The following is a 27899-nucleotide window of genomic DNA, read 5'->3' on the forward strand; positions in this document are numbered from 1 at the left end:
AAAAATTTAATTTAACTTTATACAATTATTTTGACAGAAATATGGAAAAAGTACACATTAAGTTCTACTTTTAAACGTACTAATCATATAGAGGCAGAAATGTTCAAGCAGAAAGAAACTATTAAAAATGGATATTCAGCAATTTGAAAGACAAAGATTCTTTATTAAAAAAAGAACAAAGTTTTTTTAAACACTAAGAGAAACCTGCTTAGACATATCCTCCAGGGCCAAATTATGAACTTGCTGAGAAAGAACTTTAAAAAGAATATGGGTATCCCTTCTATCCATTCTGACTTTAGATCATGGATGACTGCAGACCATTTCCATAAATATACCCACCAGAAATTTCTATAAAAAGAGAATGAGTTAAACTCTTCTTGTGAAATATCTGCTGCTGTATCCAGAATGAACCCACCTGCTGGCCTCTGTGCCCTACAAAAGTCCTCACTTGAAGAGAAGGTGACAGAGGACCAGCTCAGACCGAGTTTTTGCAGTAAGACTATGAAACCTAACGTGTGGCTGTGTTTTACCCAAACTACAGGTGACCCTCAAACTTAAGTGCTTGTTGACTGTTTTCCCCCAGGAACAGCACCTCCCAAATAACTGCCAGAAATTGCTTGCTTCAAATAGCCCCATGATGTTAAGTAGGTTAAAACAACAACAACAACAACAACAACACAATCTCTGCATCTGCTATCCCTGAAAATGTATGACCTAATAAACACATAACAAAAGTAGCATTAGAGCAGTTGAGAAAAAATATATCCTTATGAAATGAACCCATTTGGAATAATCCCTTTTTTAAAAGAGATTGGATACATACAGAACTAGAGTTCTAACAGCTAAACAATGTAATGCCTCAGACTGGACATGCTCCGCTCTTGCTATAAGGTCAGAGCTCTCGGTGCACTCGAGGCTTCTCCACTCACAAATGCAGCGTAGCACCAGACTCCGGAGAGTCATTCTGAACGTATGACTTGTCAGCTCTGGCATTACAAGGCCTTAAAACCCAGGCGCTGTTCTCTGATGATAACATTGTTCTTAACTACTTGGCACCAAGAGTCACACTGACGGCAATATAAAGCAGGTGGAGGAAATGCGATCCCAGCTCTCCCGGATTTTGACATGACGTTATACTATATCGCATTCGGGGCACGGCTAGATCTGTCTCTTTAACTAAGCATGAAGCCCACGGGGCTCAAGAGAGAAATTTGATGATGCATTTAGAAAACTGGAAAGCATCCCCATCTCAACTCTAGATGTAAGTTTTCTGCTTCAGTTATACAAACAAGCAGCTATATACCACTACCCTTCTGTTTTGTGTTCTGTTGTCTTAAAAGCGCTATATAAAACAATTCTTTCCGGTGGCAGTTTTAGATTGAATGCCAAATCAATTAACAGAGCTCAAACCAAAACAGACTCAATCTATAGCAGAAAGTCCAGCTAGACATTAATTGAAATAAAGTATATTGATACAAACTATACTGATTTTACATCAAAATAAAAACAGCAATTTCTAAATTTCTCAAAGTGGGATTTGATTCAGATTGTTTAAATCAGAATCAGGCATACACATACCTATATGTGTATAAGTGTACATACCGGTATATGTAAAGTTTCCTTAATAAAAGGCAAAGCCATTCTATAATAAGAAATGCAATCTAACGTGCAAATATCCTTCAGAGAAAAACAAAGATAATTTAATTTTATAATAAGTTTATAAATGAGATTTTGGTGTTTTTGGGTTTTTTTTCTTTCAGAATAGACCTTGAAAATGTACAGAAGGAAGAAAACATGTAGGTCCTAAATAGCTTTAAAAAGGAGAAAATAGGTGACACAAGGTAGAAAGGGATGCAGGATGCTGAAAATAAACTTTGCCTATTTCACAACTTTGTCAAGGTTCAGTCTCATCATAGAAAATTATACAAAAATATACTAACACATTGAGCCTTGCCTCTAATAATCTATATTTATGCATTAAATTTATCATTAAAATTATCAAACCAGCATGTGAGTTTCTAACATGTAACAATAAAAACAATAGATAAAAGGAAAACATAATTGACAGATGAATTTATGTTTTTGTCAGAAAGCAAATTTCCAAGTAAGCAGATATCTTCAACAATATTGAGTTGCGTAATTAGCAATACTGCCAATTTTTCTGAAAGGTCATAAAATAAATGTTTAACTTTTATATTCAACTTGGTAAATATCAGCGATATTACGACACCTGGTAGAACTTTAAAGAATGCCAACATACTTGATGACTGACAAAAAAAAAAGTTTCAAAAGATATGGCACTTTTCCCACGTGAGATAATTCCAATAAAACTTGGAGAGGACAAAATGGGCAAAAGTGAAAGTCAGAAGGTGACCAATGCCCTCCTCTCCCAACAACGAATTGATTCATCCATACACTAGCCACCATTTGCTTAAATTCCCCCAGACTGCTTGTGTTCTTTTTAAGTTAACTTTTACTTATAATTTTATAATATTAAAAATCATAATAATTTTTATTAACCTCAAATGAAAAACTATTGAAGAACTTGGGATGATACCTAAAAAATAATATTTCTATTAATGGCCAGCCATGCGCCAGGCAGAGTGCTGAGCCCTTCATATGCATTATTTATTTAATACATATTTACTGAGTGTGGGAGGCAGAATAATGGCCTCCCAAAGACGTCCACATCCTAATATTCAGAACCTGTGAATGTTAGCTTTCACGCAAAAGAGAATTAAGGTGACAGATAGAATTACATTTGTTAATCAGTTGACCTTGAGATGGGGAGAGTATCCTAGGTGGTCCAAAGGTGATTACAAGGTTCCTTATAAGTGAAAACGGAAGGCAAAAGAGTGAGAGATTTAAAGGTGCTGCCATGCTGGTTTTGAAGGTGGAGGAAGGAGCTATGAGCCAAGGAACTGAGAAGCTAGAAAAGGCAAGGAAACGGGTTATCCCCTAGAGACTCTAAAAGAAACACAGCCCTGCTGACACCTTCATTTTAGCCTAGTAAGACCCACTTCAGACTCCTGACCTCCAGTACTGTAAGAATATAAATTTGTATTGTTTTAAGCCACGAAGTATGTGGTAATTTGTTAGAGCAGCAACAGGAAACTAATACATTGAGTATTCCATTATTTCATTTAACCCTCATAAAATTCTATGAATTATTATTGATGAAGGAACTGAGTCTTAGAGAGTTTAGTTAACTTGTCTAAATTTACCCAGCTAGCAGGTAGCTGAAGCAAGATTCAAGCTATTCTGATTCCAAGGTCTACCCATTTAGTTACTACAATATAATTCTTCTCTCATAGGTTGACCATAAACTCAACATTCCAACTCCTCACCAGGTATTTATTCCAATAGAAGATTTCACCAATAGAGTCTTAATCAGTAACATCACATGAAGCAGCAGGTACAAACTGTCAGCCTTCCAACTCAGAACGAATGAGAAGATGGTATAAAACAGTACGATGGTGACAAAAAGCAGGAGCAAGATGAGGAGTTTTACACATGTAGTTCTGAGCAATGAAGCAAGGAAGCACTCTGACAGCTGCTGATGACAAGCATATTAGCTGGGCCAGCACATCAGATTCCATGAATTACAACGGAGCTTTCAGGAAGAGTTCCTACAACCCACTGACACCATTTTTCAGTATTGATAGACTCAAATATTCCCATTTCCAGTGACTCATTGGGCAGAGACGATGTGACATTTGTACTGACCCACAGAGATCTCTTTAATTTTTAAGAACATTAAAGTACTTTACTACTATACTATACTTATACTATTAATCATTAGAATGATTTTTTTCCTCTTGATTTTTATTGATTTTCATGGAAATATCCATTGACTAGTATCTCATATGCAGTATGAATCTACTCAAATATCCCCACTCAAGGTTTCACTCCTTCCCAATCATTTCTCTTTCAAATCACATAGAAGCCTGGGCAAGACTGCAACTTATTCTGTAATTCTGCAACCTGCATGATTAAATTTTGTGCCAGAGTTTCAGTAAGCTATAAAAAATATGGGATTCTTTTAAGAAGCTCTCTGGTTTTCTGATAATGACTTTGGCTGAGAGTTTAGCGATCTGACTTTCAATTTTTTCTGTGAGTGCTGCCATGCCTTCCAAGGAAGCCACCCTGTGCGACAATGCTTGTCATCATCATTACTGCCATAATGGCCACCAGCCACCAATGCACTTGGTTACTAGACACTTCAACACAATCAACATCAAATGAAAATTTGATTAATCCTGATGACACTGCATACCATGGATTACTAACATCCCATTACACATTTGCGCAGAACTCAGCACCACAGTTAAGCTCAAGTACAACCAGGACAATCATCAAATCTCATTTATGCAGTTCTATTTCCTGAGACTACCAATACTACATTGGTCAGGAAACAGCCAGGAGACAGACACCATGCCAGTTATTAGGTCAAAGAGAATCTGATAAAAAAATATATATTAACGATGTATTTGAAAATTAAACAGGGAAAAAGAAAATACTAAGGAATCATGGAGATAGTAATTGCAAGGAATAGTTACCACCCTCAACAGCGAGGAGGGCAAAGTAAAGAGGTTATAATGACTAAAACTGAGATGCTTGGAGGAGGGCCCCATGGACCTAAAACTCAGATCTCTCAGAAGGTGACACAGCTCACCTGGTGCTAGTATCTCTGACTGGTCATGATGGGGTTGTTTGTGCAAGCATTAGAAAAACTGCAATTTAGTATCAAGCATGGCTCTAGGATGGAACTGCTGCTGCTGAAGTGAAGAAGCTTTGCTCAGGAGATGCTGGCAGCAGCAGACACTGACAGGGAGAAGTGAGTATCTCTCCCCTCCCTCTCCAGCCTTGCAGCCTCCCTCTGATGCCCCCTACTTGCAGATTCTCACAGAGAGCCAGTTACTCCAAAAAACAGAAAGGTGGTGTGCAGTGTCCCAGCTCCAGCTGAGAGGCATTTGCTAAATGACCATCCCATGGTGTAATGTACATCTATCCATTCATTCATTTGCCAAGTATTTTAAAATGCCTACTATATTCCAGTCATTTGTAAGCACTGAGCCAAAGAACAAAGCCCCTGCTTTGGTGGAGCTGACATTTTGGTAGGGGGGAGACAGATAATAAACAGACAAGTAAATATTTAATATTTCAGGTGATAAAAAGTGCATTGCAGAAAAATAAATCAGGGTAAGGGGATGGAGAAAAACAAGGCCAGAGGTAGTACATGCAGAGGCAATATATTGGGTTGTCGAAGAAGTCCTGACGTATTTTTTCCATGTTTTTTGTTGCAAAAATGTGTCATGACTTTTCCGACAACCCAATAGATAAAGTATGGAGAGTGAGGCCTGCTGCCAGGGATTAAATCCCAACTCTGCTTCCTACCAGCTCTATAGTCAGGCTAGTTACTTAAACTCTTGGTACTTAAGTTGCTTTTTCTATCAAATGGAGATATTAATGACAATAAAAATACCAATCTCATGGGATTTCTGTAAAAATTAAATATGTGGATATCTATAAAGGGCTTAGAACACAGTGTTCTATTGTTAAAGAGAGGTATATTTTAATGGCAGAGGCTACAAAGAGCTTAGGTTGGGGCGGGGCAGGGGGTAGTTAAGGTGAAAGAAGAAATAAAAGGTATGGAAGCAGCAACGAGTAACAAAGAAGACACTTGCCTCATCTCCAGGCCAGTGGTATTACTATAGGGAAGGGCCATGAGGATTGTTTCTGCAGAAGGAGGAACTAAGAGGTTGGATTCCAAGCCTGCTGCCTACTGTGCTCCGCGACACAGCGGTCAGGCGGACACTAATCAATGACACAGAGCAAACTACAGAAAGACTAGAGAATCCATCACGGCCATCCCTGAAGTTAAGCCCCCGGAAAGAAAGCACAGGTTGTGCTTTACAAGAGTTAAAGACAAACCTGCCCCTGTTCTTGCATCTTACTGAAGTTAAAAATTGTTCTTCTAGCCTCCTTTCCCCTATAGCAATCTATTTTCCACAGAAGCAGAAAACACACATAAACCCCAGCCCGGGATAGAAAGGGTCTCTCTTCTACTACCGCTTAGAGAGCACCCCTCTGTCTGAGAGACGGTCCTTCTTTTCTTACTTACTCTCTGCTAAATAAACTTACTTTTACTTTAATGTCTATACTGGCTCACGTTTGAATTCCTTCCTACGCAAAGCCAAGAGCCCTGTTTTCCTGCAACAGTATGAAGAACATAAAAGAGAAAACAGCCACCACTTGAGAGATCTGAGGGAGGCCAAGTCTTCAAGAGGGAGCCAAGTTTAACTTTGATTAAAAATATGAAAGCCACATTCAGAAAAGAGGCTCGGGACGCTGTGCAGCAGATGGTAATGGGAACGATTTGGACAAAGAGTGCACAGAGGTGTGAAAGAGGTATCTACCCCTCACTACCTCACTTTTACAAAAAGTAAAAACACCATGATTACAATGATAATAGTTTCCTCGTAGGAAGAACACCAAGACACTTATTATGAACAATAATATATATTTCTATATACACTGTAGAGTTTACAAAATGTTTTCACATCCATGCTTATTTGTTGTTTATAATAAAACTGTGAAACTGGCAGACAACATACATTTACAATTAAAGTGAAGACAGGAAAATGTACTATTAGTCCAATAACTCCCAAATATTTGACAATTGCTAAGAGAGTGAGTAAATACATCAACAGAAAACTAAACTGAGTCCTTGGGGAAAACATATTACAGACACTTCGATGTTTATACATCATATGTGTGAAACTGTAGATGGGTTCTGAGCTGATGATGTAGGTATCTAAATAAAAAAGGCTCTTTAGTGGAGCAATCGTCTAATTAAACCACAACTTAGCTTAGCAGATGGCCCGCTACGAGGCTGCTTCATAGAGGACCAGTCATATTGGGAAACAGCTCCTAAAATTGTGGCATTTTGCACACCTGTCAATACTGAAGCTGCAAGGTGACTCATGCCATGAAGGTCTGCCCACTGCCTTCCTACTCAGCTGAAACCCCTGGCTTAACTTCAAGAGACTTCTGGGGATTTTAAAAATATTCTTCATATGTAGACTGCTTAGAATTTAATAATCTGAAAATAACTTTTTGGGATAACAGAATCAGAATTCATTTCCTAGTGTGACACAAGATCTTAAAAGGATCCTTATCTAGTCTCTTACTTCACTGATTTGAACAATGAAGCAGAATGAAGTAAGTGACTTGCTTAGGGGCACACAGAGTCACAGCTAATCTGTGAAAAACACAGGGCTGAATTCTGGTTTCCTGGATGCAGGTCCAACATTCTCTTTTAGCTCTATATTCTACCCTCCCTTAAGATTATTCGGGAAATTATACAGGAAAGGTAAATAATCTGAAATAAAAACTGACATAGAAAAAAAACAGTGGTGGGGAGGACATCTTTTACAGGAGGTATGTAACTATCTCATAGAAGAGAAAATAGGGTTCATTTGTGTGTTTAATCGTGTAAAATGCACACATACGAGGTCTGACAATTAAATTTGTGAACTTGCCACCTTGCGTTTACATTGGCAGCACTCATATTCTGCATTATTTCTCAAATGACACAGCTTTAAAGAATTTAAATTCCACAGCTTCCATTCTACCTATGGACTCTACCTATGGACAAACTAATCTGTAAACACCTTGAAGACAGTGACTCCATCTTCCACGTCTGAATTCCCTTGACCAAGCATGAGGCTAGTCAAAGAATAGTCACTCAACAACTGCTTCCAATGTAGCTAATGGTAATGTTTGCCAAAATAGTCACACTTAGAATATGCAAATTATTTAAAAACTTTTCCTTTTTGGTATAGCAAAGTAACATTTAAAGCTTTTCTAAAGCAATCTACAGATGTCTTCATTTTCCTACTCAATTTCAATTCTAAAGTGTGTGTGCTCTTTTATAGAAAACTATAGAAAACACCTCTGTTTTATTCAGTCATTTTTTTCAACAAAATTCACAACTCAAAATTATGACTTAGTTAATATAAAGTAACACATTTGAAGTTATGAAGCTTTGTTTTGTGAAAGACTTAAAGCAAACAGAGGTTATTCTACATAAAATGCCACATAAAGCAATTTAGCTGACTCGAAAAGCAAAACAGGGGAGGGAATATGTGCAAAGAATTACATACAAATGGAGCACTTCTGGTTTCTATGGTAACCAACATAAATGAATACATTTGGGGAGAATGGACAAGCAAAGTGGGTGAGATGTAAATTGAGCACAAAAATCAAAGAACCAATCTAATTCCATGGTATGTAAAAAGTCCAGTTTTCCCGTAAATGGAATTGCAAATTTAAAAAATAAAAAATAATAAAAAGCTCTATTGCTACAGGATTTCTCCTTAATTCATTATTTTGCTTTTTGGATATTTGTCTACTACACAAACACTTATAAATAATTAGAAATATTTCTATTGTTCACAGATCAGCATTTACAATTCAGGTAGGGAAACCAATGAGACGATGATTCTCTAAAAATTCCTTCTTTTCATCAGTGTGTGGTAAGCTGACTCCAGAGATCAAAACACCCAACACAATAACATTCAAAATTAATTAAAATATCAATAATGAATTTAAAAAATGGCAGAGACATGTGTATCATTTGCTGATCTCTTATCCAGGCAAGTAAACAAATTCCCATTGCTATAAAGTCTATACTAAATGTATATTTTCGGTTTTATAGCTGGGGGAGAGAGGATTGTGTGAAGCTATTTTCAGAGAGAAAAAATTAATGCCCAGTTGGCCTTATCCTTTTCTGGCTAATGCATGCTTAGTCTACTCAGTATTATAAAGATGGTCAGAGATTATATTCTTTATAACCATTTTAACATGTATCATTTTACTCCCAAAGTGAATGATGGCTGAAATAAGACATTTATGCGAAGGAGAATCTTCTTGTAATCACATAAGAGTTAAGTGACAAAAAGAGCTCAACAATTTTAACATTTCATGTAAAATTGTCATGACTAGGAAAAAATTTCAGTGTAAATGGGGAAATACTTTCATTTATAACTTGTATCATTAATATCATAGAGATGTCTAGATAGAAATCAATCAGTCAATGCCTTTGAACATATTGAATTTGTATTTCAATATGTCAGTTCTCTTCATCCACGTGTCTATTCCAATGCTTTCAAAGGAAGGGGTTGTATCTATTTAAAAATACTGAGTGTCTATATATTGCACCAGCTTGGTGAACTGATTCTGCTACTTCCCCCATCCTCACATTGTAAAAAGCCTCTGACATCATTCACAGGACCTCAGCTTTCTGTACATTTCAGTTAGTCCATGATATATATGTCATCAGGGTTTCTAAATATGTAATGGTCGATCATTCATCTTATTCCCAAATAATGCCACTGATAGAGACTATATGCACGATAATAAGATCAAAGTCTAAACAGCTGGTCTTTACAAAAGATCTGTTTTTAAGTTATTCGCTGAAAAACAATGTAGAGATGCTAGAAATGCAAGGATGAGTAGGATGTCCTGCTGTCCAGGTTATTACATGCTAGTGTTACATACGAGTGAGAGAAAGAAAAAATAGTTTCATAATGTGATTGCATAAGAATTCAGTAATTCAAAAAACCTCAATTCAAATAAGTTTCCAAATTTTGTCTTTTAATGACTACTGCTTAGTTATGAAATATTTCTAGTTTTGAAATCCCTAATTTTCCAAAAGCAGTATTAGTGACACATTATCAATGATGCTCTCTGAAAGTCTAACATAAGCAATGTCTACAATAATTTTAAACACATGGGAGGCAATACTCTTTTTTCATTATTAATTTCAGGTATACGAAACAGTGCAATAGTTGTCCTTTTCACCCCTCACAAAGTGACAACCCCCCTCCGCCCACCCACTGCCCCCACATCCCCAATATCATATATATCTATTACAATTCCACTGACTCCACTCCCACACTATACTCCACATCCCATGACTATATATGTATTAAATTATAGTTGACATATAATATTATTCAATGGCAGCTTCAGATGTACAGTGCAGTGGTCAGGCCTCTACACCGTCCATGAAGTGGTCTCTCTAACAAGACATGAGACCATTTGGCTTCCTAAAAAATATTTACGTTATTGATTATATTCCCCAAACTGTCTTTTCTATCCCTGAGGTCATATTGTAGTTACCAATTTGTGTTGTCCCGTCCCTTCCCCTTCTCTCTTATCTGCACCACTGTCCCATCTAGCAACCAGTTTTTCCTCTGTGTCTCTGAGACTTTCTGTTTACATTACTTGTTTATTCAGTTCTTTAGATTCCACATATAAGTGAGATCATATGGTATTTGTCTTTCTCTGACTGACTTATTTCACTTAGCATAATGTTCTCTAGGTCCATCCATATCATTGCAAATGGTACAATTTCCTTCTTCTTTATAGCTGAGTAATACTCCATTGTGTAAATGTACCAATGTTTCTTAATCCAGCCGACTACCGATGGGCATTTCAATTGTTTTCAAGTTTTGGCTATTGTAAATAGCGCTGCAATGAGCATAGGGGTGCATATATTTATTTCAAATTTGTGTCTTGGGTTTTTCTGGGTAAATACCTAAGAGTGGAATTGCTGGGTCAGAAGGTAGTTCCATTTTCAGTTTTTTGAGATACCTCCACACTGATTTCCATAGTGGCTGCACCAGTCTGCAGTCCCACCAACAGTGCAGCAGAGTTCCCTTTTCCCCACAACCTCACCAGCACTTTTTGTTTGTTGATTTATTGAAGATAGCCATTCTGACTGGGGTAAGGTAGCATCTCATTGCAGTTTTTATTTGCATCTCTCTAATGATTAGTGAGATTGAACATTTTTTTCATGTGTCTGTTGACCATCTGTATGTCCTCTTTAGAGAAATGGCTCTTCATATCCTCTGCCCATTTTTTAATTGGGTTGTTTTTTTTGTTTTTTGTTTTTGGTGTTGAGTTGCATGAGTGTTTTATAAATTTTGGATACTAACCCCTTATCATATATGTCGTTGACAAATATCGTCTCCTGTTAAGTAGGCTTCCTTTTTGTTTTATTGATGGTTTCCTTTGCTGTGAAAAAACTTTTAAGTTTTTGTTTTGTTTTGTTTTTTGTTATTTTTTGTTTTTTTAGCTGAGCCATCCTGCCACCTTTTGGCAGCTGAGCGGCTACTCAGCTCGGGCTGGGACTCAAACTGCTGTTGCTCAGAGCTCAAACTCTTGAGCGAGCTCTTAACCAACTGAGCCACTCAGCCGGCCCTAAAACTTTTAAGTTTGATGTAGTCCCATATGTCCATTTTTTATTTTACTTCCTTTGCCCACAGGGATGTATCAGTAAAAATATTGCTCAGGGTAATGTCTGCAAGTTTAGACCCTATATTTTCTTCTAGGAGTTTTATGGTTTCAGGTCTTATATTTAAGTCTCTAATCCATTTTGAATTTGTTCTAGTATATGGCATAAGGAGGTGGTCCAATTTTATTTTTTTGTATGTTTCAGTCCAATTTTCACAGCACCATTTATTAAATAGACTATCTTTACCCCAATGTAAATTCTTGCTTCCATTGTCATAGACTAACTGTCCGTATACACATGGATTTATTTCTGGGCTCTCTATTCTGTTCCATTGATCTATGTGCCTGTTTTTATGCAAGTACCACACTGTTTTGATTACTGTAGCCTTGTAGTACGTTCTAATGTATGGAAGCATTATCCCCCCGACTTTGTTCTTATTTCTCAGGATTGCTGTGGCTATTCAGGGTCTTTTTTGGTTCCATATAAATTTTAGGATTCTATTTTCTAATTCTATGAAAAATGCCCTGGGTAGTTTGATAGGAATTGCATTGAATCTATATATTGCTTTAGGCAGTATGGACATTTTAACTGTCTTAATTCTTCCTATCCATGAGCATGGTAGGTGTTTCCATTTATTTGTATCTTTTCTTTCTTCAGTGTCTTATAATTTTCTGAGTACAGGTCTTTTACTTCTTTGGTTAAATTTATTCTAAGTATTTCATAATTCTTGAAGCAATTGTAAATGGGACTGCTTTCTTAATTTCTCCTTCTGATAGTTTATTATTGGTACATACAAATGCAACTGATTCTTGAATATTAATTTTGAATCCTACTACCTTTCCGAATTCATGTATCAGTTCCAATAGTTTTATGATGGAGTCTTTGGGGTACTCTCTATATAGTATCATGTCATCTGCATATGACAATTTTACTTCCTCCTTACCAATTTGGATGCCTTTTATTTCTTTTTCTTGTCTGATTGCTGGTCTAGAAATTCCAGAACTATGTTGAATAAAAGTGGAGAAAGTGGACAGCCTTGTCATTTTCCTGATCTTAAGGGGAATGGTTTTAGCTTTTCCCCATTTGAGTATGATGTTAGCTGTGGGTTTATCATATATGGCCTTTATTATGTTGAGATATGATCCCTCTATTCCCACTTTGCTAAGAGTTTTTATCATATATGGCTGCTGTATTTTGTCAAATGCTTTTTCTGCATCTATTTATATGACCACATGATTTTTATTTTTATTTTTGTTGATGTGGTGTATCACATTAATTGATTTGCAAATATTCAACCAACCTTGCATACTAGGGATGAAACCCACTTGATCATGGTGTATGATTTCCTTAATATATTGCTGAATTCTGTTTGCTAAGATTTTGTTGAGGATTTTTGCATCTATGTTCATCAGGGATATCGGCCTGCAGTGGTCCTTTTTTGTACTGTCTTTGTCTGGTTTTGGAATCTGGGTGATCATGGCTTCATAGAAACAGTTTGGGAGCCTTCCCTCCTTCTGGATTTTTTGAAATAGTTTCAGAAGAATAGGTGGTAATTCTTTTTTGAATGTTTGGTAAAACTCACTTGTGAAGCCATCTGGTCCAGGGCTTTTGTTTGTTGTAAGCTTGTCGATTACTGATTCAATTTCCTTGGTAGTAATCAGTCTATTCAGGTTTTATGTTTCTTTTTGAGTTAGCTGTGGAAGGTTGTATGCTTCTAAAAAATTATCCATTTCTTCCAGATTGTCAAATTTGTTGGCATATAGTTGCTCATAGTAATCTCTTAACATCTTTTGTATTTCTGTGGTGTCTGTTGTCACTTCACCTCTTTCATTCCTGATTTTACCAATTTTAGTCCTCTCTCTCTCTTTTTTTTTTTTGATGAGTCTGGCTAGAGGTTTGTCAATTTTGATATCTTCTCAAAAAACCCAGCTCCTGGTTTTGTCGATCTTTTGTATTGTTTTTTTGGTCTCTATTTCATTTATTTCTGCTCTGGTCTTTATTATCTCCTTCCTTGTGTTCCCTTCAGGCTTATTTTGCTGTTCTTTTTCCAGCAGCCTGAGGTGTAAGGATAACCTGTTGGTTTGAAATTTTTCTTGCTTCTTTAGGTAGTCCTGCACTGCTATAAACTTCCCTCGTAGGAGTATTTTCCCTGCATCCCAGAGATTTGGGGTCGTGGTGTTTTCATTTTCATTTGTCTTGAGGTATCTTTTGATTTCCTCCTGATCTCATTTTTGACCCAGTCGCTATTTAGTAGCATGTTATTCAGCCTCCATGTATTTGTGTGCTTTCCGAATTTCTTCTTGTAATTGTTTTCTAGTTTCATAGCTTTGTGGTCGGAGAAGACGCTTGATATGATTTCAATCTTCTTAAATTTGAGACTTGTTTTGTGGCCTAACATGTGGTCTATCTTGGAAAATGTTCCATGTGCACTTGAGAAGAAAGTATATTCTGTTGCTTTGGGGTGAAATGCTCTAAAAATATTGATTAAATCCAGCTGCTCTAATGTATCATTTAAGGTTGCTGTTTCCACGTTGATTTTCTGTCTGGAGGATCTGTCCATTGGTGACTGCAGGGTGTTGAAGTTCCCTACTATGATAGTGTTAATGTTGATATCTCCATCTTTATGTCTGTCAATATCTGTTTTATATATTTAGAGGAACCTATGTTAGGTGCACACATGTTTACTAGGGTTATGTCCTCTTTATTTTTGGTCGATCCCTTTATTATTTTGAAGTGCCCTTCTTTGTCCTTCATACGTTTTTCAATTTAAAGTCCATTTTATCTGATATAAGTATCGGTACTCCAGCTTTTTTCTCGGTTCTATTTGCATGAAATATTTTACTCTATTTACTCCAGTATGTGTCTTTTGATCTGAGATTTGTCTCTTGTATACAGCATATGCAAGGGTCTTGCTTTCTTATCCATTCAGCCACCCTATGTCTTTTGATTGGAGCATTCAATCCATTTACATTTAATGTAATTATCGATAGGTGCATAGTTATTGCCATTTTGTTATTTGTGTTCCTGGTCTTTGTTAGGTTGTTTTTCTCTTTCTTCTGCTTAAAGAAGCCCTTTTAACATTTCCTGCAATGCTGGTTTGGTGGTAATGAATTCCTTTAGCTTATTCTTTTCTAGGAAGCTCTTTATCTCTCCTTCAATTTTAAATGATAATCTTGCTGGATAAAGCAATCTAGGTTGTAGGCCTTTGTTTTTCATCACCTTGAAGACCTCCTGCCACTCCCTTCTGGCCTGTCAAATTTCTGTAGAAAAGTCAGCTGATATTTTTATAGGGGTGTTTTTGTAAGTAACTTGCTGCCTGTCTCTTGCTGCTTTTAGGATTTTGTCTTTGTCTTTAACCCTTGCTATTTTCACTATAATGAGTGTTGGTGTGGGCCTGTTTGGGATCATCTTGGTTGGAACTTTCTGCACTTCCTGGGTTTGTATGTCAATTTCCTTTGCCAGGTTAGGGAAGTTTTCAGACATTATTTCTTCAGCTATGTTCTCGATCCCTTGCTCCCTCTCTTCTCATCTGGTATTCCTATGATGCACATGTTGTTGCACTTGATGTTGTTGCCGAGCTGTCTTAAACTATTTTCAATGTTTTTTATTCTTTCTTCTTTTTGTTGTTCTGCTTGGATGATCTCTACTATCTTGTCTTCTAAATCACTGATTCGATCCTCTGCTTCATCCAATCTGCTAGTAATTCCATCGAGTTTGTTATTTAATTCAGTAATTGCATTCTTTAGTTCTAGCTGGTGGTTTTTTATAATTTCTCTATCTTTCTTTATATACTCATTAATTTCACTGAACATTCTAATAATCAGTGTTCTGAACTCTGTCTCTGATAGGCTGTTTACCTCTATTTCCTCGAGTTCCACTGATTCAGGAGGTTTCTTCTGTTCTTTTATTTGGGCTGTTTCTTTGTTTCCCCATTTTGGCTTAAACTTTGTGCTTGCTTCAATGTAATACTTAGATCCCCTAGGTCTCTCAGTCTTTTCTGGGTGGACTTATGTTGTATGTGTCCTTTATATTTGAATTACTCAGTCTCCCTATTCTCCTGTGCATGTGTATCAGAAGTGTTCCTTGTGTTGTGTGTTCTCCTGTTGAAGTTGAGCTTTGATTGCTTTTTGCTTGTCGGTAGGTGGAATTAACTCCCAGGCTGACTAGCTGTGAAGATTAACTGTGTCCACAGTTTATGAGCTGCTGTGTGAGGGTTGACTCCTCCGATGAGGTTTGGCCCCTATGGGCTCTTCCGCCTGTAGCGATTTCCCTTTGGGTGTGACTCTTGTAGGTCAAATTCAGTAATGCTCTGGTTTCATCTAAAGTGTGATGAAACTTTATGCTCTGGGTGTGATGATTCTTATGCCTCTTTGGCTGGGCCCTGCTGCAGAACAATTTTAGAGCATAACAGATCAACAAGCACAACCACAACAGCCATCAAAGGAAACAAGATACTCTCACATGTAAAAAACAACCAACAACCTGCACTTAACATGTACAGAAATACCAAACGTACAAAAGAAGAAAACAAACACAAACAAAACAAAACAAAAACCCAAAGAACAAAAAACAAAACAAAATAAAATATAATAAAATAAAAAATAGAATAAACATGAGAAACAAAATAGCAGCACCCAAGGAAAACAAAATTGCAGAAAAATGTAAAGGAGGAAAAGTAGAGCAGTGAAAAGAAAGAAGAAAAGAAGGGCGAGAGAGGGTAGAAAACAAAGAAGGAAAGAGGGGAAAAAAAAAATATATATATATATATATCTACACAGCCCTTATTAAAAACTAAAAATGATAATAATGAAATAGAAAAAAACAAAAACAAAAACAAGCAACCAAAAAACCCCCCAAAACATCCCCAAAAACAAAACAACAACAAAAAACACGCAAAAAAAAAAACAAAAACAAAAAAACAACAATGCCAGTCTTGGCTAAAGTCCACCAAGCTCTCTCCAGGTTGTCCTCTGCTTTACAAAAACTCCTCTGCTTCTTGTGGGGGCAGAGCCGGCCACATGGCATCTAGAGTGACCCTGGCAATGCAGGTCTATTGTAGATGAGTGGGGTTATGAGGTGTGACTGGTAGTTTTTACAAAGTCAATTCTGTTTCTGCTCTCTCCTGCCCAGAGGCACGCTGAGTGCTGCGCAGCCAGAAGGCTCCATGTGCATCTTCAGACACTCTTTCTGCTGGAGGCTGTGGCGGGTGTGAGATTTCAGAGCTGCTAAAAGCTACGAGCTGGAGGGCCTGTGGGTCACTCAGCAGCTGAAGTTGCCCTGCCTCCCAAGCCATGCTGAGAGGTGGGGGCAGGGTGAGTAGGCTCACACTCTGCAGACTCTTCTCATGTGGAGTTTCTCAACCCTCTGGGAGTAGGAGCACCTCTGTAATCTGACCCTACTCCTCCATTCAGGGGTCAGCTTAAGGCTCTGGCATGGCGGGGTCCAAGGTTTCTGAGGGAGGGTGAGGGTGGGTTCTTATCTATGTAGTTATTTTTTGCTTTCTGTAGGAGAAAAAAGAAAAAAAAAAAAAGTCCCACCACCATTTTGAGCTGAGGCTTCTGCCTCAGACGCTCCAGCCAAGCTCCCGTTGCACTTCCAGCAGGACCGCTGGGGCACAGGGACTGAGCCTGCCCTGCCACTGCTATGCTCTCCGCTCTGCCTCCTGGGGTCCCACATCTCCGCAGCTGTGGCTGCGAGCTGCGTCTCCACATGTCTCGCTTCCCTCTTCCCCTACTCGACCGGTTTGAGGTTTCTGCCTCAGAGTGTGCAAACTGCGGAGCTACTGTTGCTCTCCCGGCTGGACCAGATGGGCGCAGGGACTGAGCCACCCTAGCCCTGCAATGCTCTCTGCTCTGTCTCCTGCGGTACCAAGGCTCCGCAGCCAGGGGTGCAGACCCCGCCTCTGCACTCACTTCTCTCTCTCTCTCCTCTCTCTCTCTCTCTCGCCCGGCCTGAGGCTTCTGCCTCAGACTGCAAACCGTGATGCTCCTGCTGCACTCTAGGCGGGCTGTGAGGCATAGGGAGTGAGCTGTGGGAACACTCTTGGATCTGCTCTCTGAGGCCCCCTGTCTCAGTGGCCATGGGTGTGGGCTGCGCCTCCATGAGACTCGCCTCCCTCTTCCCCTGCTCGCCTTGTCTGCCCACCTTCCAGTAATCGACGTGCAAGTCTCTTAGCTGCTCTGTGTGATGAGTAGAGGTTCGTTTAATGAGTTACAGCAGTTCAAATTGAGGCGATTTCTGGGGGAGAACTCAGGGAGCCCTCCTCACGGCTGCTATTTTTCCGAGCCACATATGGGAGGCAATACTCTTGAAATTGCCTTCCATGAAGTATTTGCCTGGATTCCTGAGCCTTTTTCTAGTGTCTAGAAAACTCATAAGATTAAATATTATACAATTGAAAAATTTGGATACAAAAAACAAAACAATTATAATCATTAATGTGTATAAGATCTAGAGAGTTTATATTTTCCTTCAATATAAACTTAAAGTATACTGGAAAGAAAATTTTCTTGATTTACATGATCATTTAAAATTTTAGGGTTTCAAGGATAATGTTACTGGCTTTGTTGTATAATGGAAGAGAATAAATGTTTCTGGGAGGCTCCCAAAAGCCCTATCCACACTGAGCAACTCTAACGTCCACCTGCATTAAGTCCTTCTCCCTCTATGCAACACTGGCTCCCAGACCAAAGAGATTAACTCCATCTCTCCAATCTGCCTTCCAGGCAAACCAATTGACTCCAATTGTCTCCCAGCTGCCGATAGTAAAGACACTTTACCTAAAGCTGAGTATCATGAAATATTTAAAGGGCTTTTGCAATATTCACTATGCTTGACCAAAGTATTCGAAGTATGCAAAAAGCAGATTTTTCCTGTGAATTTTTTTTTCTTAAATAAGTAGAACACAGTTGAAAAGTAATGACTATCTCAATGTTGTGAACTTTCTCAGTTCAGACTTCATTACTTTTGATCTTGTTCTTCCAGGTAGGTGTGGATAGTATTAAAAGACTGTAGACATTAAGTTTGGCTTGGATCTTGTGGCCACTTTGGCACAATACAATCTGGCAGTTTTCCAAGAGTTGTTAATATACTTCTTTACTTCTTTCTTAATTAGTATGTCCCTGTTTAAGTGGACACTTTGGAAGTGACTTTCAATTCTGCTATACTTACAATTTCTGGTGCTCTTTATTCCTCTCTTTAGTTCCTTATTTCCATCTGATGTCACTGTCATACCTGAAGGACTTCTTTTAACATTTTTTGTAATGCTCATGTGCTCATGATAAATTATGTCAGCTTTTGCTGCATTCTGGAAACCTCTCAAGACAGTACATAAAGGCAACTGTAGAGTTCACCTTGTTTTTTCCCTTCTCTCAGGAGTCACTGTCCTGTGTTGGCTATTGTTCAATATCTGAAAACATTTGTTTTATGTATTTCATCTGGGGTTTTTTTTTGGTTTTTTTGTGTCAAAAGGGTAAATCAAGTACCTGTTACTCCATCATGGCAGAAGCAGGAGTTTTACTCCTTTACAGATAAAAAAGTTAGCTGACTTTGAATGAAACCTATGTCATAGACTATGTTAATTGTTTTAATCTTTATATTTAGTGCGTTCTACACTTTATCAAAGATGTTATGAAAATAAGTGTAAGATATTAAAAAAGAATTTTTGGCTGAGTCAATAAGAAACAATAGATAACACTTCCCAAAAGAGATGGTAGATTATACACATGATTTACAAAAAAAAATTCACAGCTCTCAACTTCCTCACTCATATTGAGGGTATAAAACGATTTAGACTTGAAGGATAGGGAAAAAGCATTTCTCTAAAGAGAACTAAAGAGGGATTTCTTGTCAAGAGGGAGGAGTAGGTAAACTCTGTGCTTACTTCCTCTCATGACCACATCAAAATTACAACTAAACTACAGAACAATCATTATAGTCCATGACTTATTTGCTGATGTACTCACATGCTCTGAGCTCCAGTGCTGGGGTGGCAGCTTGAAAGGCACCAAGGGTATATGGGGAGGAACTGAGATGTCTGACTTCAGGGAGAGGTCTGGAGAGGCAGCTTTCTCCCAGATGGAGGAGCTGAGAGAAGACATTGTTTCTTTAAGCTCTCCCCTCTCCCAGCATGCAGATGAAGGGTGGCCAACATATGCGCGTCTCCATCAACCTGGCTAACACCAATAATTTGCCCTGCTTTAGGTGATTCCTGGAAATCCCACCCCACCCAACTTTTGACACACCCAAGACACTTCTAACAGCTTTTTTGTACAAACAGATATTCTTGGCTCATACTAAAAACTTTCCAAAAATCTCTCAAAGGTTCATAAAACCCAAACAAGCAGCATCTGGCTTTGGCATGTCCCGTAATTCTTGCTAAGCAGCTCTAAGCCTGGCAGTAGCCACAGTCAGTCTCAGTTCACAGCTGGGCCTCCTGAGACACGTCCAAGCCCAGCATGGGTAGCAGCCATCAGTGGATTGCTTGGTGGTTCATGCCAGGTGACCCCAGCAGGGCACAGTCTATGGCTGATCTTGCCTTGCAGCGGGGCCCTCCCAGGAGGCCTTGGGAACTGGCAAGTCCAGAAGCCACTTCAGACCAAGTGAGAGCATCACCCAGCCACCTCCTAGGACAACATACCCAAAGGACAGACTGGGCAGGCACCAGAGCCCTGCTAAAGTGAATCCTGCTCTGTAGGATCAGTCCATGCACAACAGCTTCTCTACTGTAGTCGTGGCCAGTCCTCAAAACCAGTCATCCCAAAGGTCAATCCCTACCATTGATTTGCAAATAGCAACTGAGGCTCAACTACAACAGGAGGACACACACAACCCACACAAGGGACATACCTGGAGTACCTGACTCTGGTGACCAGACAGACTGTCACTAGGTCCCACAGCACACCTATTATATAAGGCCACTCTACTAAGACAAGAAGGCCTAGCAACCTTACCTAATACATAGAAACAAACACAGGGAGGCAGCCAAATGGGGACACAAAGAAACATGTCCCAAATATAAGAACAAAACAAAGTTCCAGTAAAAGAACTAAATAAAATGGAGACAAGAGATCTACAACACTCAGAGCTCAAAACACTGGTTATAAGGATGCTCAATGATCTCGGGGAGAACGTCAACAAAGATTGGAAACACACACAAAAAAAGAACTAGAAAACATAAAAAAAAACTAGTCAGAGATATTATATAAAAATATAATAACTTAAATGATGAATACATTAGAAGTAATCAATAGATTAGATGAAACAGAGGGAAAAATAAATGATTTAGAAGGTAAGATAGCAGAAAACACCCAAAGAACAGCAAAAAAAAAAAAAAAAAAAGAATTCAACAAATGAGGATAGTTTAAGGGGCCTCTGGAACAACATCAAGCATAGCAACATTTGTATCACAGGGGTACCAAAAGGAGAAGAGAGAGAACAATGAATTGAAAACCTATTTGAATAAATAAAGATGGAAAACTTCCCTAACCTGGCAAAGAAAATAGACATACAAGACCAGGAAGCACAGAGAGACCCAAAAAAGATAAATCCAAAAGAAGCCCATACCAAAACACATTATAATTAAAATGCCAAATGTTAAAGACAAAGAAATAACCTTAAAAGCAGCAAGAGAAAAGCAGTTAGTTACCTACAAGGTAGCTCACATAAGACTATCAGCTGATTTATCAATAGAAACTTAGCAGGTCAGAAGAGATTGGCAGAAAACATTATAAGTGATGAAAAGAAAGATCCTACAACCAAGATTACCCTACCCAGAAAAGCTATCATTTATAACCGAAGGAGAGATAAAGAGCTTCCCAGACAAGAAACAACTGAAGAAGTTCATCGACACCAAACCAGTGTTACAAGGAACCTTAAAGGGACTTCGCTAAGATTAAAAAAAAAAAAAAGATAAAAAATACGAATAATAAAATGGCAATAAAAACATATCTATCAGCAATTACTTTCAATGTGAATGGATTAAATGCCACAGTTAAAAGATGGAGAGGCTGAAGGGATAAGAAAATAAAAGCCTTACATATGCTGCCTATAAGAGAATCACTTCAGATTGAAAGACACACACACAGGCTGAAAGTTAAAGGGGTAGAAGAAGGTATTTAATGAAAATGGAAACAAACAAACAAAAAATCTGGAATAGCCATACTTATACCAGACAAAATAAACTTTAAAACAAAGGCTTTAATGAGAGACAAAGAAGGTCCCAGTAATCCTGCTTCTGTGTATTTATACAAAGAAACCCAAAATGCTACTTCAAGGGAACGTGTACATCCATAATATTGCAGCATTGTTTGCAATGGCCAAGATGTGGAGGTAGCCTGGGTGTCCATCAATGGAAGAATGGATAAAGAGGAGGTGGTACATATATACAATGAAATACTGCTCAACCATGGGAGAGAATGGCTTCCTGCCATCTGGGCAGCATGGACAGACCTGAAGGGTGTTATGCTGAGTGGAGTATGTCAGACACAGAAAGAGAGATGCAATGTGATTTCCCTTATACGTGGAATCTAAAGAACAAAATTTTAAAAATGGAAACAAACTCGTAAAGAAACCATTTTGATGGTTGCCAGATGAAAGGGGGATGGGGGGTGAGTGAAAAAGGGGAAAGTATTAAGAAGTACAGACTGGTTGTTACACAGGATCATGGGGATGTAGGGTATAGCATAAGGAATATAGTCAATAATATTGAAATAACTATGTATGGTGTCAAATGGGTACTAGATTTATTGGGGTGATACATAGGAGTGGAGTTGGGGCAGGCTGAAAAAGGTAAAGGGATTAAGAAAAACAAATTGGTAGCTACAAAATAATCATAGGGAGGGCTGGCCGAGTGGCTCAGCTGTTTAGGAGCTCGCTTGGGAGCACCAGCTCTGAGCAGCAGGGCTGCAGCTCGGATCCCACATTGAGGGCCAGTGACACTGTGCCCTCTACAGCTAAGATGATGAACAACAGCTCGACCTAGAGCTGGGCTGCTGTGAGTTGCTGGTGACAGCATAGGCTGCAGTGGGCTGCCCTGAGCTACGTGAGTGGCTGGCAGCCAGCGTGAGCAGCTGGTAGCCGGTGTGAGCTGCCGGGAGCTGCTGTGAGCAACCGACCAATGACTGGCAACCGATTGCCTCACCCAAGAAGAGCACCACGATCATACCAACATGGGCCAATGAGGCAACGTCCTCCACAACTAGACTGAAGAACAAAACAGCAATTTGTCTACCTGTCTGTTCCCCTTCCCCGATTCCCCAACGCTGTTACCCTCCCCCCAATTCCCCAATAAAATCTTTAAAAAATAATAATAATAATCATAGGGATGTAAAACAAAGCATAGGGAATATAGTCAATAGTATGGTAACTATGTATCTAGTAATCAGGTGTGTACTAGACTAGTCAAGAGGATCACTCCTTAAATTATATAAATGTCTAACCACTATGTTGTACTCCCAAAATTAATATAAAATAATATTGAATGTCACTGTAATTGAAAAATTAAAAAAGGGGGAGGGTGAAGGGAAATAAAGTTTCAAATTTCCAGGTATAAAACAAATAAGTCATGGGGATGTAAAGTACAGCATAGGGAAGATAGTCAATAATATTGTGATAGCATAACACAGTGTCAGATGGTAGCTGGACTTAGCATGGTGATCACTTCTTTAGGTATATAAATGTTGAATAACTATGGTGAACACCTGAAACTAATATAACATTGTATATTAGCTATATTTTAATGTAAAAATCTTAAAAAGGAAAAAATACAAAAATAAAATAAGAAATAAAGAGAACTGAAGCTGTGGTATGAATTCCACTATCTGCAAGAAGAAAATGAGCTTTCATTTCAGGTAAAGTGATGCCAATGAGGTAATTCAAAGGACTTAATATGTGTCCTCTGCCATTGGAGGACCTTTATATTTGAGTTGCATATGATTTGTACTCCCAGGGAATGCATAACCATTTGTCTTCAAAAACAAGGGGGAAAGAGCTAGATAGACTTCAGTTATCTTAGGCCCTGTTCAAAAAACCACCTGGAGAGCAAAATGGAGCACAGTAAAAAAAAAATCTACAGTTACTTCTAGATTACTTGGGGCTGAAAAATAACTAATTAAGAGGTGTCTATTAGAGGCATTGTCCTTTTTAAGGACTATGTCTTAGGTGAGATACCCTTAGCATTTACAAGAAACAGACACACTTATAAACATCTGTTGAGCCCAAAAGAGAACAAGGCCAAGATGACAATGCCAACGAAAGAGAATCCACCTCCTCTTCTTTTGCCTTTCCTGAAGGGCCACAAACTGGATTTGTAAAATGAGGAAGGAGGAGTGGAAATGCTAATCAGGAGAAGCTTCAATTTTAAAGTTAGTTCGGATATTTGATTATTATGGAAAACAGAAAATCACCAATGCTAGATTAAGACTATTTGTGACATTTAGTGACTTAAAATTTCATATTACCTAAGAGAGACTAGAGAAGTCATGAGGTCTGCCCCAGTTTTCATCTAGAACCAGGGGAACAATTAGCGTCATAGTTTAGATTTTAAGAGTAGCTAAAACAAGAGGAGTCAAAATTAAAGTTGCCTGAGGATTCCAACCCACAGATTATTCTTATGCAACAGAAAAACTATGCAAGGACCCATGAAGGATAAACAAACAAAAGCCAAGTAAAGATGTGAACATTAGATATAGGAAGCTAAATCTTAATTCTACTATATAGAAACATACCAAAATGATTAAGAAAATAATGATGTTTATTAATAAGCTTGTACAAACATATAGAATAATTACAATTTTATGCAAGAAGATAATTGAAATGAAAATAAAAGCCGACTATGTTTTTTTAAAGGTCTTCATTGTGTTCATTTAAGTTGTTGCTTAATCTTAGCAATTCTTTTCAGTGTAAACATTTTGAATTCAGCAACATTTCATAATCTATACAAAATATAAAATTGCAAGCAGTGCCTGACTAAATTTGATTTTTTAAAATGTATGTATTCATTATAGACAAGAAAATTCACTGTAAAGAGATCAGGAATTATCACATTGTGTATTGCAGCCATTTATTTGTGGAAATGAAGCATGAAATAAACTAGTTCATTAGCTCAAGTAGAAGAGCTTTGTTCAAGCATGTTGTCCATTAATCATTGATAACCAGTGTTTAGCACACAGACATGCATGACTGCAAACATGGCTCAATAATGCAGAATTCTCTTCAAAAACTTATAGCGTGTGCAACCTTTATGTGTGATTTATCACAATACCCTTGCCAGAGTTCATGGGAAGGACTTAGAATAAAGATTAATTAAATATTAAATTTTTAGATGTTTTTAGAAAATGGATTTTGAATATTCAAATATCTTCTTTGCTTCCTTTTCTCTCCTATGTTATCACAACTGAAATTTGTCAAGACATTTATGTAACCAGTAAAAACTCTGACTCCCTTCTGAAACCAATGTCCACTCCCTCTTCTTGATAAGATCTTATAACAAATTATTGATTTTCTGTAAAGAGCCATCTTCTGATGAACACTGCTAAACACTCTCAGTAATAGTGAATGGAAAGAAATCCAAAGGAAATCTTGTACAGGGTATATCCAAATGACTATTTTCCTTAGTATTAAAATACTAAATGTAGGCGGATTATACTTTAAAGGTAGAATAGTGAATAATGTTTTGTTCCCTGAGGCTACCAATAAGACAATCTATAATAGCAACTCTGTCATTTTCCGAATATACTTCCCAAGTTTAATAGCAAACGCTTTAAATTCTTTGTTTTAAAAATAAGCACATTATTTGAAATAGTGGTAATACGGAAATGCCAAATTTCCTATGACACCTGAATGAATAAAATAATATAATCATACAAAGGAATGCAGAGAACAATAAGAATAAACACTCTACATTTCAACAATACAGATGAATCTCACAAACATAATAAGTAAAAGAAGCAATCTTAAAAGGATATATACTTATAATTACACTTTTATAAAGTACAAAAACACAGCAAAACTAAAATGCTCTGTTAGAAGATAGGATATTGTTTGTTACCTTTGGTTTAGGCAACAGTGATAAGGATAATTAGTCACTGAGATGAGAGACATTTCTAGGGGCTGGCAATAATGTGTTCTTTTAAACTAGGTGCTGGTTGAATGAATATGTTTAGTTGTGTAAATTCAGTGAGCTGTGCACTTATATGTGCTGATTAGATGATGATGATAGATAGATGATAGATAGATAGATGATAGATAGATAATTGATAGATAGATATACATATATATGTATATGTGTCTATAGAACACCTCAAAAATGTTTAAAGTATTTCTACTTGGATGCAGAATAGAAAATATAGGTGTCGCCCTATTAAAAGCCAGAGAATCTAGGTGAAGACAGACTGGGACATAGGTATCTCACATCAGAAGATAGCAGTGAATACAGAAAGTGGACACACAAGTTGAGTGCAGCAGCAAAAGCAAGATCCATTCCATTTGAAGGCATCATTTGAAGCAGGGATACAGATAAGAAAACATCACAACAGATATGGAAGGGAAGAAATGGACAGTTGTCATTAATGGAATAAGATAATGCTCTCTGCTTATTATTAAAATTTACTTTCTGATAGTTAGGGAATGCTTGCAATTAAGGAAGTACTAGCATTTCTGGAAGGCAAATTTTTCAGATTTCTAATGACAAGAGCTAGAGCCACAAGAAATGTGATACCAAAACAAAGTAACTCAAAGAGTGATGTCATCAAAATGGCCAAATGGGAGTTTTCTATCATCTTCCCAATAAAGAAAATTGATTTTAACAATCACCTATGGACACGAGTACCTTTGTAGAAGTCTAAGAGTCAAGGAGAAAAGTTGGAGCAAAAAAAAAAGAATCTGAGATTGAACACATTGAAGAGATCAGTAAAGACTACATGAGGTGACTTCTCGTTATGCAAAGACAGCAAGACAAGACTTCAAGCGACATAAAAAAAATTTTAAAAACATGACACCACCAAAGAAATATCATAATTCTCCAAATAAATGGAGATCTGTGATTTACCAGATAAAGAATTCAAAATAGTTGTTTTAAGGAAGCTTAATAAGTTACAAGAAAACACAGAAAACAATTCAACTAAATTAGGAAAACAATACATAAACAAAATTAGACACTTAATAGAAAGATAAAAATCAAATTAAAAAGAAAATTAAACAAATACTGGAGCTGAAGATACAATGAATGAAATGAAAAATACAATAGAGAGAATCAACATCAAACTTCATCTAAACAGAAGAAAGGATCTATGAAGTAGAAGACAGGTCATTTGAAATTATCCAGTCAGAGGGCTGGCTGAATGGTGTGTTGGTTAAGAGCTGGCTTGGGATGCCAGCTCTGCTCAGTAGGGCCCCAGTTCGGATCCCACATGGGGGCCAGTGACACTGCCCTCTACAGCTAAGATGATGAACAACAGCTCAACCTGGAACTGGGCTGCCTTGAGTCGCCGGCGACGGCATAGGCTGCAGCCCCTGCTGCAGTGGGCTGCCATAAGCTACCATGTGTGGCTGGCAGCCAGCGTGAGTGGCTGGCAGCCAGTGTGAGCTGCCAAGAGCTGCCGTGAGCAGCCGTCCGGAGGCCGCCGACCAATCTGCCTCACTCGGGAAGAGCGCAAAGATAATACCAACATGGGCCAGTGAAGCAACATCCTCCACAACTAAACTGAAGAATAAAGCGACAGCAACTTGTCTGTTCCCCTTCCCTGATTCCCCAGTGCTATTCCCCTCCCCCAATTCCCCAATAAAATCTTTAAAAAGAAAAAAAGAAATTATCCAGTCAGAGGAAAGCAAATTAAAAAGAATAGTAAAAACAAAAGAATAAAGAAAGCTTATGTGAACTATGTGGTACCACAATAGAAGCAATATATGAATTATTGGTGTCCCAGAAGGAGAAGAGAGGGAGAAAGGGGCAGAAAGATTATTTAAAGAAATAATAGCTGAGAACTTCCCATATCTGAGAAGAAATTTGAATATCTAAGGTTATAAAGCTCATAACTCACCAAACAAACTTAACTTAAAGAGAGTCTCTCTGAGACACATTTCAATAAAACTCTAAAATCAAAGGCAAAATTTTTAAAGCAGCAAGAGAAAAAAATTCCTCATGTACAAGAGAATTCTCATAAGGCTATAAGTGGAATTCTCAGCAGAAACCTTGCAGGCTAGGAGAGGATGGTAAGATATAATGACAGTTCTGAAAGAAGAAAAAACCTGCCAACTATTACTGGGCAATGTTGTCCTTCAGAAATAAAGGAGAGATCAAGACTTTCTCAGATAAACAAAAGCTGAAGGAGTTAATCACCACTAGACCTGCCTTACAAGAAATGCTGAAAGAAGTTATTCTAGCTGAAATAAAAGGATGCTAATTAGTAACATAAATACATATGAAAATAAAACACACTGCTAAAGGTAAGTATATAGCCAAATTCAGAATACCCAAATAGTGTAATATGGTGGTGTGTTAATCATTTATTGCTAGTATTAAAGGTTAAAGGACAAAAGTATTAAAAATAACTACAGCTACAATAATTTGTTAATAATATAACATATAAAAAGATGA

This window comes from Hipposideros armiger, unplaced genomic scaffold (genome assembly GCF_001890085.2).
Source record: "Hipposideros armiger isolate ML-2016 unplaced genomic scaffold, ASM189008v1 scaffold_1113, whole genome shotgun sequence".
In the NCBI taxonomy this organism is placed as follows: Eukaryota; Metazoa; Chordata; class Mammalia; order Chiroptera; family Hipposideridae; genus Hipposideros; species Hipposideros armiger.